Source organism: Diabrotica virgifera, chromosome 6 (genome assembly GCF_917563875.1).
Source record: "Diabrotica virgifera virgifera chromosome 6, PGI_DIABVI_V3a".
Lineage (NCBI taxonomy): Eukaryota > Metazoa > Arthropoda > Insecta > Coleoptera > Chrysomelidae > Diabrotica > Diabrotica virgifera.
The window spans coordinates 242,828,691-242,841,649 of NC_065448.1; the positions used below are offsets into that span (position 1 = coordinate 242,828,691).

The following is a 12,959-nucleotide window of genomic DNA, read 5'->3' on the forward strand; positions in this document are numbered from 1 at the left end:
CGCCACTAAAATCATCACAGCTACGAAAACAATCGCAAATCGAAGACGAAGGCGCAAAGAAAAAAGTCGTGGCAAGCAAAGCAGCGGCCTACTATGTAAATTGAAGAAATACAGGGTTGATGTGATGCCGCGGTCGATACCGCATCGCCGTATCGCTCGTGGCAAGAGTGCCGCAAGCAAGTAGTGTGGTGATCGGCAATACCATTCGTTTCTCGGCCGTCTCGATGGGAGGAAAGCATCGCGTCTAGTGCCCCAAAAACAGACGAATAACGTGCGCGCGTGACGAGCACAGCCGACTACATTTTTGGAACTTTTTTGACTTTGACGCAGCGATTTTTTGGAAGCTCTCGGTGTGATTATAAACACTTTAAGTGATTGTTTTTGTTTGACTTTTTCGGATTCATTGCTTGTTTTGAATTTTATACTGGTATGTCGTATTCTACTTTGCATGCGGATTTCTAATTACCATTTTCCCATGTTTACCTCATAATGTATATTATTATGGACCAACTTTTATTCTCCATTAAAAATTGATTTGATATATTTTTATTATAGGTTTATGTGTACAATACAAACAAAATATTAAGGTTTCAACTCTTTTGGGTACTTTTTCCAATTTGAAATGAGTTTATTGAAGTTTTTTAATTTATTGAAAACAACAGGAAAACAGAGGTAACAACCAAATATTTTCATGTAAAACACTGCTTGGATTTCTCTAAGTGTCTGTACATTGACAGATTGAAATAGCAGTTATCAATTAACTACGTTAGGGGGAAATATGTATACATGATAATATGATGTTTATGTTTAGTTTTCCTTTAATATTAGAGATATTAGTGTGTGCTATCGTGCGCAATTTTTCATCATATAGACGCATAGGCCTGGATACCGCGTACCAAAAGATAGTTGATTAATAACAAGCTGAAAATTTGTTAATAGCATAACGGTGTCTAGTCGGATAAACTTTGATGTATGGGACTACTGGAACAGGGGAAGTTTTAATTGTGGAACGTGTCATTCTGACAATTCTATGATTGTGAAAACTGGCAGATTGTTTTAGGTGTATTCAATAGCAAAATTTATATGAAAAAATGTTTGTCCGACAAATATGTTGATTATTTTAATAAGTCAGATACTTGGAACATGTCAAATGACAGGTACTATATTGGTGGTAAATAGCGGTCTGATTTTTGCATGAGAGTTTAATGAAAGGGTAACAAATCAATTGGAAGTTTTGTCCGACAAAATACATGAAACATTTTCGTAGTCTGACATACTAAACCTGTAACCTGTTCCACAATTAAAACTTTCCCTGTTCCAGTCTTTCCGTACATCAAAGTTTGTCCGAGTAGACACCAACTGACCTAAAAAGTTCATTAGTGGTGCAGCCAAACCACTCTCTCAAATTCCGCAACCATGACATTCTTCTACGGTCTGGATTGCGTTTTCCTTCTATTTTTCCTTGCATTATATTTTGAAGTAATGCGCATTTACGTCCTCTCATCAGGTGACCCAGATATTCGAGTTTTCTTCGTTTTATCGTTGACAAAATTTCCGGGTCTTTTCCTATCCTTCGTAATACTTCAAGGTTTGTGACTCTTTCAACCCAACTTATCTTCAGTATTCGACGGTACTACCACATCTCGAAACTTTCAATATTTTTTATGTTGTTTTGTTTGACAGTCCAGGCCTCTACATCGTATAATAGCGTGTTAAATACGTAGCCTATTAGCATTCTTAATGGTAGAGGGATGCTTATATCTCTGTTGCAGAAGAATTCTCATCTTTATGAAGGTGGCCCTGGCAATTTCGATGCGTCTTTTTATTTCGTTGCTTTGGTCTCCAGTTTCATTTATTAAAGCTCCCAAGTATTTGTAACTTGATACTTTTTCAATTTGAACGCCGTTTATTCTAATATATGCTGGTTGTGTCATGTTTTTACTAAAGACCATATACAGGGTGAGGCAGATAAAGGGCCTATTAGAAATATCTCGAGAACTAAAGGTAAGAGAATCATGAAAATTGGAATACAGGGGTTTTGAGGTATGAACTATTTATTGAAAATATTTTAGTCTCTTTGCTACTTACGGTTATACCGGGAGTTGATTGTAACTTCGTTTTTTTTTTAATGAGATACCCTGTATATTTTTACATTTTTGGATTTTGCTCGATGTCTTCTTTCTTAAAATATGAGGTTTTGTAATATTATACAGGGTAGTTTAAAAGATAATTACGGTTTTTTATAAATTTTGTAGCAAACTTCACGCCCTGTAGAATTGTACTGATTTGATATCAAAAACTCCATTTATGTTTAAGTGATTTTTAATATAGTCTATTATTATAAAAATTAATAGTATAGCGAAATGTTTACTTTTAGTATACAGGGTTGGTCGAAACTCGGAATGAGTATTTTCTGAGTTTTCTTAAATGGAACACCCTATATTTTTGTATTGTAATAAAATGATATTTTATAGTACTTTTTATTTCTTAAGCATTCCCTATACCTAACTGCTTTAATTTGTAAGTTATTCGTAGTTTTTTAAGCCAAACTTTAATTGCAACAAATAAACATATATTATCCTCGACTGACCTTTAATTTATTAATACTGGTTGATATATCAAAATACCTACGTAGTTAAGATTGTTGGTGTGTTGTGCGTTTAATATGTATTAATAAAAACATACAATATTCTATCTAGTTGGTTATGACTTTAACACTAAACAGCCTTAAACATTTGCTTTGCTTAAACATTCTACTATTTTTGAAGTTTTAATTGCTTTGCTACCATCACTAATATTAATTTTTCTAATGAGGAACTGATTCAGATGTTTTTTTGTTCTAGGAGAGTATAACAAATAAAAATGTGCTACTAGCAATAAGAATTTTTCATCAGCAATTCCAAGATAAATGACAACCAAAAAGAAATTTTTTTCAAAATTTACTAGAGCAGTCTCAACGAACTGTACATTTAGATTATGAGAAATTTGATCGAACAAAAACTATTGTAAATGATTAAAATGAATTACTTAAATGTTAGTGTCACTGAGAATCTGCATATTAGTATGAACGTTCTCGTAATCTAGGTGTCTAGTACACGTCGAAACTATTCTAGTATACTTGGAAAAGTTTCTCTTTTTGGTTGTCGTCTATCAGGGAGTTGCAGATGATAAATTCTTATTGCTAGTAGTACTTTTTTGTTATATTCTTCTACACCAAAAACTTTGCTCATCAGTTCCCCATTACAAAAATTTATATTAGTAATGGCAACTGGAACTATAAAAATAATAATTATAATGTCTAATGTTTAATCAAGTTTAGTGTCAAAACCATAGCCAACTAGGTAGAATTTGATTTGTTTTTATTAATATTTTATGCACCAACAATCTTAACAACGTAGGCATTTTGGTATCTCATCCAATATTAATAAACAAATGAACATTCTAGATTAACATGTATTTATTTCCAAAAAAATATTTATGATTGAATATTTTCACGGCAAACCTAATAAAATTTCACGTAATTTTTGTTGCAATTAATGTTTGGCTTAAAAAACTACGAATAACTTAAAACTTAAACCAGTTAGGTATAGGGAATGCTTAAGAAATAAAGAAGTACTATAAAATATCATTTCACTACCACACTAAAATACAGGGTGTTCTATTTAAGAAAACTCAGAAAATACTCATTCCGAGTTTCGACCAACCCTGTATACTAAAATTAAACATTTCGCTATATTATTAATTTTTAATAATAACAGACTATATTAGAAATCACTTGAACATAAATGGAGTTTTTGATATCACATCAGTACAATTCTACAGGGTGTGAAGTTTGCTACAAAATTTATAAAAAAACCATAATTATCTTTTAAACTGCCCTGTGTAATATTACAAAATCTCATTTTTAAGAAAGAAGACATCGAGCAGAATCCAAAAATGTAAAAATATACAGGGTGTCCCATTAAAAAACGAAGTTACAATCAACTTCCGGTATAACCGGAAGTAGCAAGAAGACCAAAATTTTTAATTAAATAGTTCATACCTCAAAACCCCTGTATTCCAATTTTCATGATTCTCTTACTTTTAGTTCTTGAGATATTTCTAATAGGCCCTTTATCTGCCTCACCCTATATACTTGGATTTTTTTATGTTGATGTTTATGCGATAATTGTTGCAAGCACTATTTATGTTTGTAAGTAATCGTTGCAATTCTTCTACTGTTGTTGCAACTAACACAGTGTCGTCCACGTATCGAATATTATTTACAACCTCTCCATTGATTATGATTCCTTCGTTTGCTTTCAAAAGGGCTTCCTGGCAGATGCCTTCACTATATTCATTAAATAGCAGTGGTGACAAAATGCTTCCCTGTCGTGGTCCTCTACGTATTTCTATTGCTTGTGATGTCTCATTTTCTATTTTAATGTTAGCTTTCTGATTCCAATATAAATTGAGAATTATTCTCAGATCTTTATTATCTATGTCTTTCCCTTCAAGAATGTCTCTTAGCTTATCGTGGCGTACTCTATCAAATGCTTGTTCAAAATCGATAAAACATGCATGTACTTCTTGACTAACGTCTAGGCATCTTTGCGCAAGAATATTCAAAACGAAGAGAGCTTCTCGAGTACCTAGCCCTTTATTTTTATTTTCTCAAATTCAATAAAATTTATACAAATAGATTCGTTTTAAATTAACGGCCAAATCTTATCATTGCGCCAACTCTTAATTATGATTAATTACGGCGCAAGTTGCAATTAAAGTTTATTGAAATAAAATTTTTTAGTCACTAAAAGTGTCAGTTACAATCACTATTGCTCTGGGTGCTATTCAAAAGAACTTAAACCCCGCTGGGCCTAAGCGGATTAGTGAAACTAATCCGCTGATTTATGGAGTACCGACAGTTTGGGTATTATAAAATATTTTTTTTCTCTCTAACTTATGTACGTATCCATTTGATTTCAGATTTATTTATATCAATTTCTGCTCTTATTATTGAAAATATGGAGTTGGCGCAATAATAAGATTTGATCGTTAATTTAAAACGAATCTATTCGTATAAATTTTATTGAATTTGAGTGACATTATATTTTCCATAAGATGTGTGCGATGTCCTTTTCAGCTTGCTATTAATAAACTTTTTTTTTGGTACGCGGGATCCAGGCCTAACAGACTATATTGTTAATTTCTGCTCTTTTAATAATGGAGAAAATTCTCCCTTTACAATACCTAATTAGAAAGCAACTAACATGTAGTGTTACAAAAAGTATTAAAAAATCATTTATGTCATCAGTTTATTTAAGATCTGCAAGCTTGTTTTAAAAACCTATTATTCCATTTTCTCTAGTCCACTGCTGAACATAGATCTCCCTCATAATTTTCCATATGTTTTCTATGGAAACGTTTTAGATCGTTGACGACCTCTGCTTCGGTGGCCATCATCTCTCTTGTTGTCCATTCCAGTAACAACTTTATCAGTCTGTTTTCTGTAATTTGAGCCACGTGACTTTCTCAGTATTGCTATTCTGTCTTCGGCATCATCCACCCTAATATTTGTCGTAACTGTCGGTCTGGGATCTTGTTTCGCAGTGAAACGCCCAAGATAGCACATTCCATCGCCTTTTGAGTCACACGAATCTTTTGCATAGTTCTCCTTATCATGGTTAACGTGTTCGCTCCGTAAGTTAACACTGGCAAAACACAGATCAATGGTTTTTCTTTTAAGGCAGATTCGTACCTATGTCAGACGATTCTAAAATGTGATTCAACTTGCCAAAGGCTGCCCTTCTTCTTCTTATGGTGCCTATCCGTTACGGATGTTGGACACTAACATGGCTATTCTGACTTTGTTGACTGCTGCCCTGAAAAGTCCGGTAGTGGTTAAGTTAAACAATTTTCGCAGGTTATGCAGCCAGGATGTTCTTCTTCGTCCTGGACCTATTTTCCCATGCTCTTTACCTTGAAGTATGGTCCGAAGTAGGTCATATCGTTGTTCATTGCGCATTACATGGCCCAGGTATTCCAGTTTGCGACGTTTTATGGTTACGACTAGTTCGCGCTCTTTACCCATTCTATGTAGAACTTCTTCGTTGGTCTATCCAACTATGTAGAACTCTGTCTATCCAGGAAATCGTCAAAATGCCTCTATAGCACCACATCTCAAATGCTTCGAGTCTCTTCAGTGATGCTTCAGTTAAGGTCCATGACTCCACGCCATATAAAAGAACGGAGAATACGTAACACTTTAGTAAACGAATTTTTTTTTCCAATTTTATATCGTGGCTGTTAAAGATTTTTTTCATTTTGACGAAGGCTGATCTTGCCTTCTCGATTCTTATCTTAATTTCCGTCGATTGGTCCCACTGTTCATTTAAGTTTGCACCCAAATAACAAAAGTTGGTGATTTGTGTTGAGGCGCATTTAAATCAAAGCGAACACGAACGAACGAACGAAGGAACGAATTCGTAGGTGTTCGCTTGGTCATTCGTTCGCTACAAAGTAGGGCCATTTACATTGAAGCGAACGTTCGCATTCGTTGATGATCGGGAGTGCATATTGCCCGCAGATGTTTTTAACATGGGCCAGTGCCAGTCACACATTGTGTTTAAGTTTATTTTCGTGTTTCTTGCTGGGTAAATTTTAATACAATAATAGCTTACAAAAATAGCAGGTATCAGGTATTATACGCTGTTTGAGGGAGCTTAGAAAATAACATACTAAAGAACCAGCTTTCTTAAAATTCTTCCTCGAAAAAGTTAGTTGCTCTTGATATTATGACTATATTATGTATAAATAATAAATTGTAAAATTGGTGTATCAAAATAAATTTGCTTTTAATTAATTTTAGCAATTAATTTGATTTGGTTACCTCATTAGTGTTTCTGGGTTGAAAATCCAATAAAAACATTAGGCTTTTAAAAGCAAACCACTTCGAACCCTCTTTTTGTCTTTCTCGTCTAAATGATGTCAGAAGCTAATTCATTTTTTTAGTTCAGAGACATCACAACCCATTCCTATAGAAATGTTAAAACAAGCATCAGTTTTTCTGTTTATTATTTTATATAGCTTCGATTTTGGGTTTCATAGGCATATTCCATATTGCAAAATTATGTTTTCACAACTACACAATAAACAACCCTCTCAAACTAATGTTTGTAAATAAATTAAATCAGTACTTCTAAACGAATTCGTTCGCTACCGTCTATCCACTGTCCACATTGAACAACGATTTCCTTTGATGATTCGCTCACTTACCGACATCGGTTGGAACATGTGCGAATGCGAACGAATTCGTTCGGTCGTGCTCGATTCGCTGTACAAATACAATAAAGTTGACGAACGAATTCGTTCGTTCGTTCGGGTTGTTGGTTAACTAGTAATTGACCAGGTGGTATCCTATTTTTGCTTATAACCATGTATTTGGTTTTTTTGATGTTAAAATCAAGCCCAAACCTGCTACTTACTTCTGCCACCCTGGAGACAAGTGTCTGCAGACCTTCAAGACTGTCTGCAAAAATGACAGTATCATCAGCGTATCTTATGTTTTTCTGCCCAAGTCAGTCTTAGGGTCGATTTCTCATACCTGCGTTAATCTATGGTTCAGTTGAACCAGGTTCACCGGTGATCTGTGGTTTTGTTTGGAATGCATTTCTCATTTCACGTTCATGTCAGCGCTCGTTCTACAGCTTTCGAGAAATGCCAATAGATGGCAAAAGGTAAAAAACTGTCGCCATTTTGAACTACCTTTTTTATGCTGTTCTTGAATAAAGTTAAATTTAAGTATTTATAGTCAAATACTCATTTTAATAATTATAAATAAATATTATAAAAACAAAAATAATGTCATCATTTATCGTTAGGCTTAATATAATAAAATAGGATATATTAATATTATGACAGCGTTTCGTGTTAATACAACGCATGCGTAGTCCATGAAATCATCTGAACTGAGTTCTGAAATCTTTGAACGGCCGAATTCCACCGTTCAAGCATCGTTCAAGTTTAAACTGCCATCGGTTGAACGTGCGAATTGAGAAAGACGATTTTGACTTTAAACTGACGTTTACTAGAAGTTCAGGTTAAACTGGAGTTGAACTCGATATGAGAAATTGGCCCTTATATGACGGAGAAGGTGAACGGATTGATTATCTTCCATTCGCATCTCATGACCTAAATATATTAACTGGTCTATGGATCTTGTTCCTAGCCATATATTTATCTTCGCTGACTACAAAATTTGACATCATCTAGGTTTTAAATATACAGAATTAGTTTTATGTATGGAAACACTCAATTATCTCGAAAACGGCTTGCACGATGTTTATATATTTTGACAGGTAGAGGTTTCCTAATGCGGCCGATGTTATATTGCTAATTACATTGTTGTCAGATCTTCCGTTTTTCTGTAAATCTAACTAACTTTCTTATTTCAAATTCCCTGTATATTTTTTGCGTTTTGACGTCTTTAAGAAATACTGATTATTTTTCATGTTATATTCCCTATACCTAAATGCCACAATTTAAGAGTTTTTGCTACATTTTTTATAAAAAAAATTTTTAAACAAATTATAAAAATCAATTTTTTGGCTCGGGTAGACATTATTTTACGTTCTTTGGATCATTGGGAACAAAAAATTTTTGTAATTTTTCTCTAAAATTAATCGTTTTCGAGTAATAAACAATTTAAAACTGAAAAAAATCGAATAATGACAATTTTAAAGGTTAAAAAACACAAGTAAAAAAATATAATTTTTGAAAATACGAAGTACCTTAACTCAAGCTCAACTCTTCTTCTAATAGATTGCAATAAGATTTTTTGTCTCTTTTAACACCCTCAGCGCCAGTGTATCCTTTTAGATACACACTGTCCTCAACTCTGTGTACCGAAAAAAGATACACATGGCTCGTTGTGTTCGATTGGTTGTGTCTCCTAAAAGGACACACTTTCTTAAGTTTTTATATATGTAGAGTATAATATTATGGCCTGAGCCATTTTCCTGGTATAACTGGGTTTGGCCTTAGACACGTAGACTGAAAGGATAGGTTGTATGTAACTAGAAATTCATATAAACATACAAAAATAGAAAAATACGAAAATAAACTGCAAATAAATAAAAAAATTGCTTCAGTCACCCTAAAATAACATAAAAAATCTCTATTCGCCCAAAAAAACATTTTTGGTCCAGAATGAAAATTTTGTGAACCACCCGTGGCGCTGAAGGTGTTAAATCTAAAACATTGCTTTCTAATTGTTAATTGCATATGACAGAACGGGCGATCGAGCTGCATTAACAACTAAAAAAAACAATGTTTTAAAATGAAACAAGCTCAAATTACTTATTGCTAACTGATAAAATAAGGCTTGAACTTTAATTTAGGTCCTTAGCAGTTTCAAAACTAATATTTTTTATTTGTGTGTTTGAACCTTGAATATCGTCATTATTCGATTTTTTTCAGTTTTAAATTATTTATAACTCGGAAACGATTAATTTTAGAGAAAAACTACGAAAGATCTTTTTTATTTACAATGATTCAAAAAACCTAAAATAATGTTTACCAGTGTTGTTCTGAAGCTATTTCCTTGTGGCATTTTTAATGATTAATTATTTATATGGGAAATAAGCCACAATTAAAACGAAAAAATAATTTTATTAACGTTTCGACGCCCAAATCGGGTGCCGTTGTCAAAATACAAAATATTACTAAAATAAATAAAAGTGTTGTTGCTAAGCAAAAAAATTCTTCTAATAATTTATTTAATCTTACTCATTTATATTGGCAATTCAGACATATATTATACATTTTAAAGTAGAAAACTTTAAAATGATATTGCCAATATTTATGAGTTGCGTTCCTGGGACGACTTAATGAAAGATAGTTCATTCGATTACATGAAATCAACCCCAACTCAAGAATATCGTCATAAAAAATTATAGCATGTGATCTGTCTTTAAAAAGACAACCAAATGCAACGACAGTAAAATTCTCGCGTTAGAGACTTCATAGTAAATCACAAGGGAAAACCAGGAAAAACCTTGTGATACTATCCCGACATCGTAAGTATTTGGTCTTACATTAATTTACTCTCAAAAAATAATACCAAATTCTGACTTGTAACATGTTTAAATTATAAATAATATTAATAACACTAGATATATAAGTAATACTAAAATATAAAATATGTACTAGCTCGATATTATTGACTTACTAATCTTGGTATTTTCTTTCTATTGACTTCCTCTTTCAGTATGGGTAACCACATCCTACTGCATTCTACCGAGGAATTTGCGACACAATTGGTTTCATTTAGCATAATTAGAGCCGCTTCTTTGATTTTTTTCTTTTTACTATCTGATTCTTTCAGGACTATACTTGAATCTCTCCACTGAACTCTATGTTCATTATCCCATGCGTGTTGACATATTTGAGATCTCTCAAATTCTCTATTTTTAATATAATATTGATGTTCACTTATTCTAACGTCTAATGGTCATTTTTTTTACTGTCGTTGCATTTGGTTGTCTTTTTAAAGACAGATCACATGCTATAATTTTTTATGACGGATATTCTTGAGTTGGGGTTGATTTCATGTAATCGAATGAACTATCTTTCAGTAAGTCGTCCCAGGAACGCAACTCATAAATCTGTACCATCTGTGAATAAGTCGATAACTCAAAAATGCAATTTTTCGGTAGGGCCATTTTAAACATTTTATTAGTTTTGAAGAATAAAAATTTAAGATTTGACTTATCCACTTATTCACGGTCTGTACCATCTGTGAATAAGTCGATAACTCAAAAATGCAAACTTTTCGGTATGGCCATTTTAAACATTTTATTAGTTTTGAAGAATAAAAAATTTAAGATTTGACTTATCCACTTATTCACGGATGGTACAGAAATATTGGCAATACCATTTTAAAGTTTTCTACTTTAAAATGTATAATATATGTCTGAATTGCCAATATAAATGAGTAAGATTAAATAAATTATTAGAAGAATTTTTTTGCTTAGCAACAACACTTTTATTTATTTTAGTAATATTTTGTATTTTGACAACGGCACCCGATTTGGGCGTCGAAACGTTAATAAAATTATTTTTTCGTTTTAATTGTGGCTTATTTCCCATATAAATAATTAATCAATGTTTACCAGGGCCGAAAAAATTGATTTTTATAATTTGTTTAAATTTTGTTTTAAGATAAATATAGCAATAAGTCCGAAATTATGGCATTTAGGTATAGGGAATATCACATGAAAAATAATCAGTATTTCCTAAGGACTTCAAAACGCAAAAAATGTACAGGGTATTCCATTTGAAATAAGAAAGTTCATTAGATTTCCAGAAAAGCGGAAAATCTGACAACAATGTAATTAGCTCTGTAATATCGGCCGCATTAGAAAACCCTTACCCACCAAAACCTATAAAAATCTGTATGCCCTTTCCGATGTAATTGAGTGTTTCATTACATAAAACTCACTCTATTTATTTTCAATCGCCCTTCTAGCAAGGAAAGGTAGAGCTGATGTAGAAGTTCTTTGGCCTCATCTATCCTATCAGCTATTAGCACAATATTATCTGCAAACCTCAGGTGGCTAAGCTTTTCTTCATTTATGATTATGCCCTTGTCGGTCAGTTTTTTCCTTTTACACATATATTTCAAAAACCTAGGTAGTGAACAATTTCGATGATATAGTGTCCTCCTGACTTACTTCACGTTGTATCGGGAATTTCTGAGGTTGACTACCACCTACTTTAAAAACGTATCGAAGAGAGATATACCAAATAATACCAAACAATATTTTTTGCATCTCCTGACCATTTTGCGCCAGGTGACTTGATAGGTCTATGAACTGAACCCCCCAATGTTATTGATCAATGTTTTACTGGAGAAGTGATTTGCAACATCTCAAAACTTGATTTATATTACATATTTGAATTAAAAAAGAAAAACAACATTTCTTTTATTTTAAGTGTTTCTATATTTTATGTAATACCATTATATTATGTATAATAAAAATTTCTGTATTATTGATAATATACTCGCATAAATTTGATTTTATGGAGAAAAGAGAATAGTTTCAAACCAATGATAGACTATAACTTATTGTATATTGCTGTTTTCTTAGTCCAGGCCTCTGCTTTCTACAATTAATAACATCTGGAACACCACACTCTAACGTAGATTTCAATGCTTATTTAGATGCCAAGATTAAGAATACATTTCTATTATAATCGATTATGGAAACTTATAACTTGTTAAGATATATACAGTATGTTAATTTGAAAAGGTGCCACCCTCTATAATTTGTTTTCAACTATATTACATCAACCCTCTACCGGGGGCGGACACAGCCCTCAAAATCTTTAATAGAAAGGGGGCTGAGTAGTACCTCATTTTAAAGGTCGTTCAACCACCTTTTCAAAAATACTACACACATTATATTTAAGTGGACGTTTGCCAAAACTGATATGTTCACTTTCAATATTTTTCTGATTAACTATTGAGATGGGAAATAAGCCACAATTAAATTGAAAAAATAATTATATTAACGTTTCAAAGCCCAAATCGGGTTTCGTTGTCAAAATACAAAATACACTGGGGTGCAAAATTAACCGGACACCTTAAAAATGGGTCATTTTTGATGTCTCGAATTTCCTAAACCTGTCGTCCGATTTAAGTGATTTCTTAAAATTTTATAGCCTTATTCGTTAACATAATGTTGTTCTGAAGCTATTTTCTTGTGGCATCTTTACAATTTTAACTATTTATAATAGGAAATAAGCCACAATATTATTAAAAAATGATTTTTATTAACGTTTTGACGCCCAAATCGGGTGCCGATTTAAAATATCATTTTAAAGTCTTCTACTTTAAAATGTATCATATGTACCTGAATTGCCGATATAAATGAGTCAAATTAAATAAATTATTAGAAGAATTTTTTTACTAAGCAACA

At 32.5% G+C, this 12,959-nt stretch overlaps 1 protein-coding gene across 2 annotated transcripts in view; it reads left to right on the forward strand.

Annotated features, from left to right (window-relative positions):
* The first annotated feature begins 219 nt into the window (after positions 1-219).
* The window catches only part of LOC114336520 (ADAMTS-like protein 1), a 1,384,970-nt gene continuing 1,372,230 nt past the window's right edge, over positions 220-12,959 (forward strand). For both annotated transcript variants that reach the window (XM_050655007.1, XM_050655009.1), the window contains exon 1: positions 220-427. The gene's annotated coding sequence lies outside the window, so the exon portion shown is untranslated. The remainder of the gene's footprint in view (positions 428-12,959) is intronic.